We start from the raw sequence: 14,738 nt of genomic DNA on the forward strand, positions 1-14,738 counted from the left end.
TGCAGTTTTACAGAGAGAAACTTGGCAGACACCAACTTAACCAAACGATAACTGTTAACATCACCAGTAAGAAAATATATTGAGATGATACAGTGAAAACATAATATCACTTCTGTGCATTATTTTTCAATGTGCAACTTCAATCTAATGATGAGAAAACATCAAACTTAAGTTGAGAAATATTTTGCAAAATAACTGACCAGCACTCATCAAAATACCAACAATGTAAAAGACATGGAAAGATGGGAGAAGGGAGGAAGTGTCATAAATTGGAGAAGAAGGAGACACAACAACTAAGCACAATGTGAGATCCTAAGTGGGATCTTGAAAAAGAAAAAAGGGGCAATAGAGAGAAAAACTGGTGAAATTGAAAAAGTCCTGTAGTTGATAACATCATAACAAAGTTAATTTCCTGGGTTTGACCACTGTACTCTGCTTATCAAAGTTGTTATCATGGGAAACTGCTTGAAACATATACACAAACTTTCTACTATTCAACTTTTCTGCAAGTCTAAAATTACTTCAAAACAAAAAGCTTAAAAAATCAGTATGTATTTAAAAATGATGACAGTTTAGACTGTGGGAAATGGATACAAGGAAAATTCACAGATGAAAAACAGATCCAAGAATAAAGGAGAAATAGATGTATGAAAACAGCATTATTTCAATTTTTTTAACGTTTGTTTATTTTTGATAGAGAGAGACAGAGCACGAGTGGGGGAGGGGTAGAGAGAGGGGAAAACATAGAATCTGAAGCAGGGTCCAGGCTCTGAGCTGTCAGCACAGAACCCGACACAAGGCTGAAAATCAAGAACCGTGAGATGGTGACCTGAGCCGAAGTTGGAGGCTTAACCGCCTGAGCCACCCAGGCTCCCCAAAACAGCGTTATTTCAGATCAGTGGGGAAGTGATGAACAATTTAATAAATGATTTGCCCATGTGCCTTTTAAATGCAAACCAACCAACCCAGAGCCCACAGCCAACCAACTTCTCCACTGGTTTCTCATACTCTGGGCCACTATTCATCTGTAATAATCAGACCAGGGTCAGGTACCAGACAACTAGTGACAGCCCTATGCCCCAGAGCCACTGAAGTTACTCAGATTAGCCAATCCAAACCTGTTTAACCTGTCCTTGCCTGCTCCTTCCCATGGAAACCACAATAAAGGCTCTTGCCTAGTCCTCTTGTCTACCTCCTGACTGATACTGGTGCTTCCTCCTGTGGCCTTCCCCCATGGTATCCTGTGCCCTTCCTCTTGGCATCTGTAAATGACTATCTTTTCACTGGCAGCTCTCTCTTACTATAAATAACACATATTAAAACAACATGATATTGCTACACATGCATGTGTTCTCTGGTTTAATTCTTACTTTAAGAATGAGGAAAGTAATGAAATCCTCTCCATATTTCATAGATAGAAAAATGGGAACTTAATGAAGATGAAATAACTTCCCAGAATTACAGAGCAGATAAATGGCCACAATCCAAGAACCAAATTCAGACCTATACAAAATTAAATTTCACATCCATTATTTACAGGATATGAGTAGGATTTGCCCAAAATTGTATCAGTGCTCTTTTAGTTTAGGAGTTAACTCTCAATGATATTTATGTAATGTCATAAGACTTTAAAGATATTCTTCCAGAATGTCAACGTTGCCACTCATTTAATGCTTAGCTTCTGGAATTTGTTACTTTTTCCTTCCCATCTGTATCCTTTCAAGAGTATTTTTATGGAAAGTTGGGAAAGAAGTGGGGGGGGAGTGGGTCATAGTTTCTGTGAGTCAGGGTTTTACTTTTAAAATTTGTTTATTATGCCTGTATTAGAATACACATGCACATCTAAATTAATTTCCAAGATTTTTATTTTCCTAGCAGAACCCAGGGAAAGGGATTATATGTAGTCATTTAATCCATATCTTGAGGTCACTATCTGGAAAGATTTAGACTATTTGTGGCCCCAAATCAGAGGTCTGTATTGAGTCAAAATTCTGATGTGTAGTCTATTATGACCTGAATTTATTACACAAATCACAGCATCACTAAGAAGGTGTAACCAGATATTACAGATCTCCAAATATAATGCAAGATAAAATGAAAGGTACCACTTAGAAGATATTCTTTCAAAAACAAACAAAATAATCCCAAATGTTCATGTTTTTAGGGCCAAAATTAGTTTATAAAAACATACTAGGGATAGAGAAACAAATCAACCAACATTATAAAACAAACAGCAAAGCAAATCTAGAATGTAGGAAAATATTAAATAACAACTGATCTGGTGTCTTTAACAGATCAACAGTATGTAACAATAGATAAAAAGATACAAAGAGAGGTAAACAACATAAAAACCAACTGGAAAGTGTAGAACCTACTTGAAAAAATCTATTGGAAAAATATATATTTTGAACAATTGGGGAAATTTGGTTATATAGGAAAATATCCAGATTATTTTTAGAGAGGAATATATACTGATGCACACAGAGGTAAAACAAAAAATCTGAGTTTTGTTTTAAAATAAGACAAAAACATGGGTCGCCTGGGTGGCGCAGTCGGTTAAGCGTCCGACTTCAGCCAGGTCACGATCTCGCGGTCCGTGAGTTCGAGCCCCGCGTCAGGCTCTGGGCTGATGGCTCAGAGCCTGGAGCCTGTTTCTGATTCTGTGTCTCCCTCTCTCTCTGCCCCTCCCCCGTTCATGCTCTGTCTCTCTCTGTCCCAAAAATAAATAAACGTTGAAAAAAAAATTTTTAAATAAGACAAAAACAAAAAAGTTAGTGTAGATGAAGTAAAAAAGAATCACAACATGTAATAGCATAAAGTCCCAAATAGTTTTTAATGTTTCCTTTACAAAGATTAGCACAGAAGATTTAACCTATTATTTACAGCTGGTGAATTAGAATCCACTTACTTTGCCATAACATGAAAGGAGAGTATAGTTGCATAATTGTGTCCATCTCAAAGTTTTGTTACCCTTAAATTTGATGTGTAATTCCCAAGGCTACGTTTTTTTTCAGTCCTAGTTAGGGAAAATATAAACTGTAGAGACAAAAATAATAATCTGATCAATTCCATACATTTTTGTTTTTGTAAACAATATTTAGCTTTGGCAAGGACTGGGAACATGTAATAGACCATGTCTCTGCAGTATGATAGGGCAATTTTATACTGTGTGTGAATAAAATGACATTCAAACATCCAAATGTCAATAAGATGAGACTCAAATATTAAAATTGTGTGAAAAAATTTGGGGTGCCTGGGTGGCTCAGTAGGTTAAGTGTCTGACTCTTGATTTCAGCTCAGATCATGGTCTTGCAGTTCCTGAAATTGAGCCTCGTCTCTCTCAAAATAAATAAATAAACTTAAAAAAATAAAATTGTGTGAAAAAATAGATTGACTAAAAGTGAAATAGTTCTTCCTACCTCAAACTCATTTGTTTTTCAGAGCATCTCCTGAACTTTAGGAAATATCATATCTCTAAATTCTCTATGTCTTTTTGTTTTAGAATTCTTTTTAAATTTACTTATTTATTTTGAGAGACAGAGAGAGTAAATGGGAAGGGGCAGAGAGAGAGTGAGAGAGAGAATACCAAGCAGGCTCTGCACTATCAGCGTGGAGCCCTATGCCGGGCTCAAACTCACAATCTGAGATCATGACCTGAGCTGAAACCAAGAGTCAGACACTTAAACAACTGAGTCACCAGGCACCCCTATAATTCTTTAATTCCAGTGTCCTAAGAGGATTTCTGAAGATTTTTTTTTTTTACAAATAATTGGGTAATTTGGAGAGGAATTGTATTTTGGAGAATTTGGTGAGGAATTGTACAGATAGATGCATAGAAAACAATCCTTAGATCTGTCCCCTTTTAACATTTGTAACTAAGGACCTTCAAGCCCTCCTGTCCCAACCTCATTTTGGAGAGAACCAAGAAGTGAAGAGATAAATGCTCAGGCCACATGAGTAGTTAACTGGTGGAATTTATGTGTCTGTTTAGCAAAGTTCTCTTGGAATGTAGAGGATATATGAAATACGAACATAGTGTACTAGATAAACAATGGAATGTAATAGAATAAGGCTCTCTAGGAAGAAAAGATACCTGAAAAAATAGGCAAGATTGCTTACATGTTCTTAGAAGAATAGTTTTTACCTGCACACCAGGTTTATATAGGGAAGCAGGAAACAATTTTGAAAAATGTGACATGGCATATGAGGCAGACCTCAAATTTTTTCTTAACATGTATAATCCCCAATACAGAAATGTTTGAAATGGAGGTGGTGCTCATAGAAATATGCAAACAAAGTTGGACTTAGTGAGAAACTTCATGCTTCAATGGAGAGGGGGAAGTTGACATAGCTAAGCTTTTTGAGGTAATCACAATAGGAAAAAAACCCCACACAGCTTATACCTAAATTTAAGACGAATTTTCCCTATCTATTCATCAAGTATTATTGTGCTAAATATCTTTTTAAGATGTAAATATTGATGACATTTTATATTTTTCCTGTACAATAAATTACGACATTCTATAAAAAATTTATTTCTCCAAGGGGCTTTAAAAGTTGATTTTAACTACCATGGAAATTGAATTTACAGTCTGTGGCTACCCAGAACACTCAAGATTTTCTCTTCTGTGGGAGGCTGCACCTGACTGCTCTAGAGAATTCATTAAAATGTCCATTCATGCATGCGTGTATTCATTCAACTGAATACAGGTATGGTTAGGTGTTAGAAACTTGGAAATAATGCATATTTCAGTGTTCTAACATAAATTTCCTGAGTAATCAATCTCCTATAATAAGGTTGCTGTTCATCTAGTTCCTTCTCAGTACTACTGGGAATACAGAAGTATACACTATAAGCATAATAGAACTTTTTGTTTAATTGCCTATCCTTTTTTTTTCTTTTCTGATAACAATAGTCTGGTTTTACTTTGGTGAAGGAAAGGAACTGTTCCCCCATACAGTTGAGTCTGATGAGAATATCCAAGTGTCTCATTCTTACCCAGTCAGGATATAGGCACACAACCTAGGTTACACTCAATACTTCCTCTGGAATTTGTCTCTTGAACAGAGTGCTCAAGTGTCTGAAAAGTTTGGAATTGAATTACTGGGCTGTATTTTCTACAAAAATTGTTCATCAGTTCCTACTACCTGAACCACTAGAGCTGCCTTGGTTTTGTGCTTTGAGTCTAATTCTTAAGTGTTCTCTTTAGTCTACCTGTATAGAAATTCCCCTTCTGCTGCAGATGACCAGAGTCATGACCTCACAGTGAAAAAATTTTAATGAGTATAGTGTGGTGATAACTTTTCCACCGAATTACCTTAATGGCAATTTAATATACATTGAAAAGTGTCATTTAATAAATAACAACTGTATTTTCAAAATTGCCCATCAATGACTAATTTTTGTCTTTCTCTTCTTCAACCACAGAACTTAAATATCAAAATATTTTCCTCTCTCCAAGAATCTCATTTGTGAACATTTCCTCCAGTCTTCCTTCAACTCATAAAATACTGCTGTTTTCTACTGTATGTGCTCAGTTTTATGCTGGACCCCCAAGAACTGCCCTAAAATCTACCTGATAGAGATTTAGGGAAAGAGAAAAAAAATTAGTTCGTGCTTTCTTGCTGCCTGATTTCTTGGGTGTTTTGTTTTGCTTTTTGTTTGAGGTCAGGGTTTTCTCCCCCCAAATAACTTTGAAAGAATATGTAAAGTCCTGAAATATCACCTATCCAGACAGAGTGCTCAGGAGAGGGTAGTTTTGTTTTTCCCAATATGGCTAAACAACACTAAATAGGATGTTCATGACTTTCATCCAAAACAGGTCCTTAAAAAAACTACTTAGAACCTGCAAGATTCATTTGCTCTACCTATAAATTGGGGCAAATAAGAGTTTCAATTTACTTAAGGAATGGTGACATTTTATATATACATAGGCACCAGTCTAAGTGGTTCAAAGACCAAACCACATTAGGCATAGTCTTCCAGCTCACAACATATACTTTCCTAATGATTGAAGTGATGAAGTTGTAGTAGGAATTTTAACGTGAAAAAAAGTAAATGAAGTCAAAGATAGGAAAGTGACTATTCTTTTAGGAACCAAGCATAAGAGCAAGGTGGGTTTTGTGCTAATAACAAGAAGGCTTTTGCTGGACACTCTCTTCTTCCAGGAATGGAAATAAAATAATTTTTAAGAGCTTAAGTAACAGAAATGCAATTCATTAAATGAAAATAGCATCATTATAATAAACTGGAAAATATAAAGAATACAAAGGAGAGAGAAAATGGAGCCAAGCGAGGGAAATAGAAAGACAATAATTATTTTATGATATTCTCCAGGAAGGCCAGGAATGTCACATTTAATGCACTTCTCTGTAAACCTCATTCTCTCTCCATACAAGAGCAAAGTTGGATGAGGGGGAAAGAAAAAAATAAATGACTCCAAAATCTGTGAAGCTCCTGATATGTATTCCATTACAAATGTCCTGAATTTTCAGCTGCTTGTCGACATGGACGTCAGTGACTTTTCACAAAAAGAGAGACCAAAGACTAAACTCATTTGCATTGAATCCTGGATTTTGCATTGACCACTGAGAACTACCACTAAGGAAAATAATCCCGACACTCAAGGAAGTTCATTATTGTTCTTTAGTATGCACTTCATGAGACATGATCTCAGTTTACTTAAGCTCTTTCTTCTGAACCTTCATTCCAATGGGACAGTTAATTTACTCTACAAACCTGAGTAAACTGTTTAAAAACACCTGAAGTCTCAAGTGTCATATCTAAAGCTAAAGTAATTTTAAGTAGCAAACCAGAAGTTCTTTCAAATCCATGCATCACTAGGGTATAACACATTTGGGCTTAATGATTTGGAGACGTTTTTGCTATACATTTATATGAGTATCTGAATAACAAGTGCTTAATTATCACCACTTCTGGTCAACGGCTGATAAAATAATTGTAGAAGAGTACAAATGAGCAATACTTACACATTTCATATCTATATCATGATGGGCAAGTGATTTAACCTCTCAGGGTTTTAATGGAATTATTTAAAAAATGAAGACAATTTACGTGGTTGAAACTTTAATGAAAGATTACCAAACTAAACTCCTTCCTTATATATATGTCATATAGATTTAATTTTTTTTAATGTTTATGTAGTTTTGAGAGAGAGAGAGACAGACAGACAGATAGGGTACAAATGGGGGAGGGGCAAAACAGAATCTGAAGCAGGATCCAGGCTCTGAGCTGTCAGCACAGAGCCCAATGCGGAGCTCAAACTCACGAACTGCAAGGTCATGACCTGAGCTGAAGTCAGATGCTTACCTCACTGAGCCACCCGGGCACCCCTATATAAATTTAGATACTGCTATTGGATTTATATACTTCTATTCCAGTAATTTAGAAGAGAAACTAGAGAAAAGAAAAACATAAAAATAAATTGCCTATGTACACAATATACAGTATATAAATTATTTGGGGTGGGAGCTGGAGTTTATGTCAAAAAGTTAAAAATGTTGATCAGAAATTATTTTGCTCACTCCCTGTCTTTTGAGAGGATTCATGACAGACATTTACTTGTTCCAGGCCAAATAGTTGTTATCAGAGACCAGAGAATCAAATTCAGAATCCAGTAGTCTTCCCACTTGTGAATCAAATCAAGTCCTTTAACTTCAAATTGACCTTCCATTTAACCAGATAAGATGGGGTTTTTGGTGTGCAACATCGCTGGCAGGGGCTGCTCTGTGTCCTCCCTCATTCGCAGGACTCCTGGACCTGCTGCTTAAATACCAACTCCTAATTTTATCTTTGATACCTGTGAAAATAATTCTGCCTAAAACTCATTTAGGAACTATCCTTACTCATACATCACTTTTATCCTTATTATATTAAATACCCCTCAAATTGCATTATAAGGAAAGCAAGGAAGATTATCTTTCCTGTTTCACTGAGGTTAAGCAATCTTCCCTGTGTTTCATGCCTCTAATTCCATGTGTTTTCCAAAACCTCAAGCTGCTGCAGGGACACCAAGATGAATGAACCTGCTACCACCAAACTGGCACATAGCCTATCTACCTCTATCAACTGGCACAGATTACAGAAAAGTTGGCAGCCTGAAATATACAGCCCCTTCTCTGAATAATATAAACTGTATTACATAATAAATTATACACTCACTTAAAATCTCATTAAAGTGTTTTGAAATAATTTTACTATTTCCAAAGAACATCAGTTATAGCAGAGGAGGGGAAAGGAGAGAGATGATAAGAATAATAGAGTCTGGCTCTTGGGTTCTGTGTCAGACAATTCATCACAGAAGAATCAGATCTATCCCTTCTGCCTTTGGGGCCTCCTTATCCATCAACTGAAGCTAATCAGACTTGACCAATAACTTCATTCACAAAGCACATTCGTGAAGAATGGCATGCCTCAACAAAGAGTCAGAGGGGACACATGCTGCTTTATACCTAAGTAGGTATCTTATCTGTGTAAACCATATTCTAGATAATTCATAGCTCAGAAAACTCTAATTTTGTTTTTGAAATACATTCAGATTCATAATACACTTTATTTTTTTAATCCTAAAGTATATTTCTAACAAATCAGTTAAAAATTGAAAATATAGGTCATTCTGTAAAAGAATTCCACTTTTCTATTGATTTATACTATTCTGGAAATGTTGTATCTGCATTTATTACAGAACTAAAATGGTCAGGAGGCTTCTCTTTCACATATTTTAATTTTCATGACTCATTTTCTTGTTAGAGATAGGTTTATCTCTACAAAAACATTGTAATAAAGTGAAAAGGAAATTTGGTTAAAGAAAATACTATGATTACACATGAGCTGCCAGATCTCCTTATTTACCTATTTATGTGTTTATTTTATTTTGAGAGAGAGACAGAGACAGAGAAGAGAAGAGAAGAGAAGAGAAGAGAAGAGAAGAGAAGAGAATGCCAAGCAGGATCCTCACTGTCTGCATGGAGCCTGATATGGGGCTTGAGCTCACAAACTGTGAGATCATGACCTGAACCTAAATCAAGAGTCAATGCTTAACTGACAGCCACCCAGGTGTCCCTCTTGATTTTTTTAAAATTAAGTTTAAGTAGTTTTTTTTGCAAGATGGCGGCTTAGGAGGACCCTGGGCTCACTGCACGTCCTGCTGATCACTTAGATTCCACCTACACCTGCCTAAATAACCCAGAAAACCACCAGAGGATTAGCAGAACGGAGACGCGGGAGCCAAACGCAGACAAGAGGCCCATGGAAGAGGGTAGGAAGGGGGCGAGGCGGTGCCCGCTCCACGGACAGGCAGGAGGGAGCCGGGGCGGAGGGGCGGCTCGGCCAAGCAGAGCCCCCGAGTCTGGCTTGCAAAAGCGGAGGGGCCTGATGGACTGTGTTCCCACAACAAGCGCGACTTAGCCTCTGGGAGGTCATAAGTTAACAGCTCTGCTCGGAAAGCGGGAAGGCTGGAGGACAAAGGGAGGGAGAGCTGCTGAGCCCCCTGACAACAGAGCTCAGTTTGGTGGGGAACAAAGGCGCTCGCCAGCGCCATCTCCCCCGCCCATCCCCCAGCCAAAATCCCAAAGGGAACCCGTGCCTGCCAGGGAACTTGCTCGCTCCAAGCAAACACCCAACTCTGTGCTTCTGCGGAGCCAAACCTCCGGCAGCGGATCTGACTCCCTCCCGCTGCCACAGGGCCCCTTCTGAAGTGGATCACCTAAGGAGAAGCGAGCTAAGCCTGCCCCTCCTGCCCCCGTGCACCTTGCCTACCCACCCCAGCTAATACGACAGATCCCCAGCATCACAAGCCTGGCAGGGTGCAAGTAGCCCAGACGAGCCACACCACCCCACAGTGAATCCCGCCCCTAGGAGAGGGGAAGAGAAGGCACACCCAGTCTGACTGTGGCCCCAGCGGTGGGCTGGGGGCAGACATCAGGTCTGACTGCGGCCCCGCCCACCAACTCCAGTTATACACCACAGCACAGGGGAAGTGCCCTGCAGGTCCTCACCACGCCAGGGACTATCCAAAATGACCAAGCGGAAGAATCCCCCTCAGAAGAATCTCCAGGAAATAACAACAGCTAATGAGCTGATCAAAAAGGATTTAAATAATATAACAGAAAGTGAATTCAGAATAATAGTCATAAAATTAATCGCTGGGCTTGAAAACAGTATACAGGACAGCAGAGAATCTCTTGCTACAGAGATCAAGGGACTAAGGAACAGTCATAAGGAGCTGAAAAACGCTTTAAACGAAATGCATAACAAAATGGAAACCACCACAGCTCGGCTTGAAGAGGCAGAGGAGAGAATAGGTGAACTAGAAGATAAAGTTATGGAAAAAGAGGAAGCTGAGAAAAAGAGAGATAAAAAAATCCAGGAGTATGAGGGGAAAATTAGAGAACTAAGTGATACACTAAAAAGAAATAATATACGCATAATTGGTATCCCAGAGGAGGAAGAGAGAGGGAAAGGTGCTGAAGGGGTACTTGAAGAAATCATAGCTGAGAACTTCCCTGAACTGGGGAAGGAAAAAGGCATTGAAATCCAAGAGGCACAGAGAACTCCCTTCAGACGTAACTTGAATCGACCTTCTGCACGACATATCAGTGTGAAACTGGCAAAATACAAGGATAAAGAGAAAATTCTGAAAGCAGCAAGGGGTAAACGTGCCCTCACATATAAAGGGAGACCTATAAGACTCGTGACTGATCTCTCTACGGAAACTTGGCAGGCCAGAAAGAATTGGCACGAGATTTTCAGGGTGCTCGACAGAAAAAATATGCAGCCAAGAATCCTTTATCCAGCAAGTCTGTCATTTAGAATAGAAGGAGAGATAAAGGTCTTCCCAAACAAACAAAAACTGAAGGAATTTGTCACCACTAAACCAGCCCTACAAGAGATCCTAAGGGGGACCCTGTGAGACAAAGTCCCAGAGACGTCACTACAAGCATAAAACATACAGACATCACAATGACTCTAATCCCATATCTTTCTATAATAACACTGAATGTAAATGGATTAAATGCACCAACCAAAAGACATAGGGTATCAGAATGGATAAAAAAACAAGACCCATCTATTTGCTGTCTACAAGAGACTCATTTTAGACCTGAGGACACCTTTAGATTGAGAGTGAGGGGATGGAGAACTATTTATCATGCGACTGGAAGCCAAAAGAAAGCTGGAGTAGCCATACTTATATCAGACAAACTAGACTTTAAATTAAAGGCTGTAACAAGAGATGAAGAAGGACATTATATAATAATTACAGGGTCTATCCATCAGGAAGAGCTAACAATTATAAATGTCTATGCGCCAAATACTGGAGCCCCCAAATATATAAAACAATTACTCATAAACATAAGCAACCTTATTGAGAAGAATGTGGTAATTGCAGGGGACTTTAACACCCCACTTACAGAAATGGATAGATCATCTAGACACACAGTCAATAAAGAAACAAGGGCCCTGAATGAGACATTGGATCAGATGGACTTGACAGATATATTTAGAACTCTGCATCCCAAAGCAACAGAATATACTTTCTTCTCGAGTGCACATGGAACATTCTCCAAGATAGATCATATACTGGGTCACAAAACAGCCCTTCATAAGTTTACAAGAATTGAAATTATACCATGCATACTTTCAGACCACAATGCTATGAAGCTTGAAATCAACCACAGAAAAAAGTCTGGAAAACCTCCAAAAGCATGGAGGTTAAAGAACACCCTACTAACGAATGAGTGGGTCAACCAGGCAATTAGAAAAGAAATTTAAAAATATATGGAAACAAACGAAAATGAAAATACAACAATCCAAACGCTTTGGGACGCAGCAAAGGCAGTCCTGAGAGGAAAATACATTGCAATCCAGGCCTATCTCAAGAAACAAGAAAAATCCCAAATACAAAATCTAACAGCACACCTAAAGGAACTAGAAGCAGAACAGCAAAGGCAGCCTAAACCCGGCAGAAGAAGAGAAATAATAAAGATCAGAGCAGAAATAAACAATATAGAATCTAAAAAAACTGTAGAGCAGATCAACGAAACCAAGAGTTGGTTTTTTGAAAAAATAAACAAAATTGACAAACCTCTAGCCAGGCTTCTCAAAAAGAAAAGGGAGATGACCCAAATAGATAAAATCATGAATGAAATTGGAATTTTACAACCAATCCCTCAGAGATACAAACAATTATCAGGGAATACTATGAAAAATTATATGCCAACCAATTGGACAACCTGGAAGAAATGGACAAATTCCTGAACACCCACACTCTTCCAAAACTCAATCAGGAGGAAAGAGAAAGCTTGAACAGACCCATAACCAGCGAAGCAATTGAATCGGTTATCAAAAATCTCCCAACAAATAAGAGTCCAGGACCAGATGGCTTCCCAGGGGAGTTCTACCAGACGTTTAAAGCAGAGATAATACCTATCCTTCTCAAGCTATTCCAAGAAATAGAAAGGGAAGGAAAACTTCCAGACTCATTCTATGAAGCCAGTATTACTTTGATTCCTAAACCAGACAGAGACCCAGTAAAAAAAGAGAACTACAGGCCAATATCCCTGATGAATATGGATGCAAAAATTCTCAATAAGATACTAGCAAATCGAATTCAACGGCATATAAAAAGAATTATTCACCATGATCAAGTGGGATTCATTCCTGGGATGCAGGGCTAGTTCAACATTCGCAAATCAATCAACGTGATACATCACATTAACAAAAAAAGAGAGAAGACCCATATGATCCTGTCAATCGATGCAGAAAAGGCCTTCGACAAAATCCAGCACCCTTTCTTAATAAAAACCCTTGAGAAAGTCGGGATAGAAGGAACATACTTAAAGATCATAAAAGCCATTTATGAAAAGCCCACAGCTAACATCATCCTCAACGGGGAAAAACTGAAAGCTTTTTCCCTGAGATCAGGAACACGACAAGGATGCCCACTCTCACCGCTGCTGTTTAACATAGTGCTGGAAGTTCTAGCATCAGCAATCAGACAACAAAAGGAAATCAAAGGCATCAAAATTGGCAAAGATGAAGTCAAGCTTTCGCTTTTTGCAGATGACATGCTATTATACATGGAAAATCCGATAGACTCCACCAAAAGTCTGCTAGAACTGATACAGGAATTCAGCAAAGTTGCAGGATATAAAATCAATGTACAGAAATCAGTTGCATTCTTATACACTAACAAGGAAGCAACAGAAAGACAAATAAAGAAACTGATCCCATTCACAATTGCACCAAGAAGCATAAAATACCTAGGAATAAATCTAACCAAAGATGTAAAGGATCTGTATGCTGAAAACTATAGAAAGCTTATGAAGGAAATTGAAGAAGATTTCAAGAAATGGAAAGACATTCCCTGCTCATGGATTGGAAAAATAAATATTGTCAAAATGTCAATACTACTCAAAGCTATCTACACATTCAATGCAATCCCAATCAAAATTGCACCAGCATTCTTCTCGAAACTAGAACAAGCAATCCTAAAATTCATATGGAACCACAAAAGGCCCCGAATAGCCAAAGGAATTTTGAAGAAGAAGACCAAAGCAGGAGGCATCACAATCCCAGACTTTAGCCTCTTACTACAAAGCTGTCATCATCAAGACAGCATGGTATTGGCACCAAAACAGACACATAGACCAATGGAATAGAATAGAAACCCCAGAACTAGACCCACAAACGTATGGCCAACTCATCTTTGACAAAGCAGGAAAGAACATCCAATGGAAAAAAGACAGCCTCTTTAACAAATGGTGCTGGGAGAACTGGACAGCAACATGCAGAAGGTTGAAACTAGACCACTTTCTGACACCATTCACAAAAATAAACTCAAAATGGATAAAGGACCTGAATGTGAGACAGGAAACCATCAAAACCTTAGAGGAGAAAGCAGGAAAAGACCTCTCTGACCTCAGCCGTAGCAATCTCTTACTCGACACATCCCCAAAGGCAAGGGAATTAAAAGCCAAAGTGAATTACTGGGACCTTATGAAGATAAAAAGCTTCTGCACAGCAAAGGAAACAACCAACAAAACTAAAAGGCAACCAACGGAATGGGAAAAGATATTCGCAAATGACATATCGGACAAAGGACTAGTATCCAAAATCTATAAAGAGCTCACCAAACTCCACACCCGAAAAACAAATAACCCAGTGAAGAAATGGGCAGAAAACATGAATAGACACTTCTCTAAAGAAGACATCCGGATGGCCAACAGGCACATGAAAAGATGTTCAGCGTCGCTCCTTATCAGGGAAATACAAATCAAAACCACACTCAGGTATCACCTCACGCCAGTCAGAGTGGCCAAAATGAACAACTCAGGAGACTATAGATGCTGGCGAGGATGTGGAGAAACGGGAACCCTCTTGCACTGTTGGTGGGAATGCAAATTGGTGCAGCCACTCTGGAAAGCAGTGTGGAGGTTCCTCAGAAAATTAAAAATAGACCTACCCTATGACCCAGCAATAGCACTGCTAGGAATTTATCCAAGGGATACAGGAGTACTGATGCATAGGACCACTTGTATCCCAATGTTCATAGCAGCACTCTCAACAATAGCCAAATTATGGAAAGAGCCTTAATGTCCATCAACTGATGAATGGATAAAGAAATTGTGGTTTATATACACAATGGAATATTACGTGTCAATGAGAAAAAATGAAATATGGCCTTTTGTAGCAACGTGGATGGAACTGGAGAGTGTGA

This window comes from Prionailurus bengalensis, chromosome C2 (genome assembly GCF_016509475.1).
Source record: "Prionailurus bengalensis isolate Pbe53 chromosome C2, Fcat_Pben_1.1_paternal_pri, whole genome shotgun sequence".
NCBI lineage: Eukaryota > Metazoa > Chordata > Mammalia > Carnivora > Felidae > Prionailurus > Prionailurus bengalensis.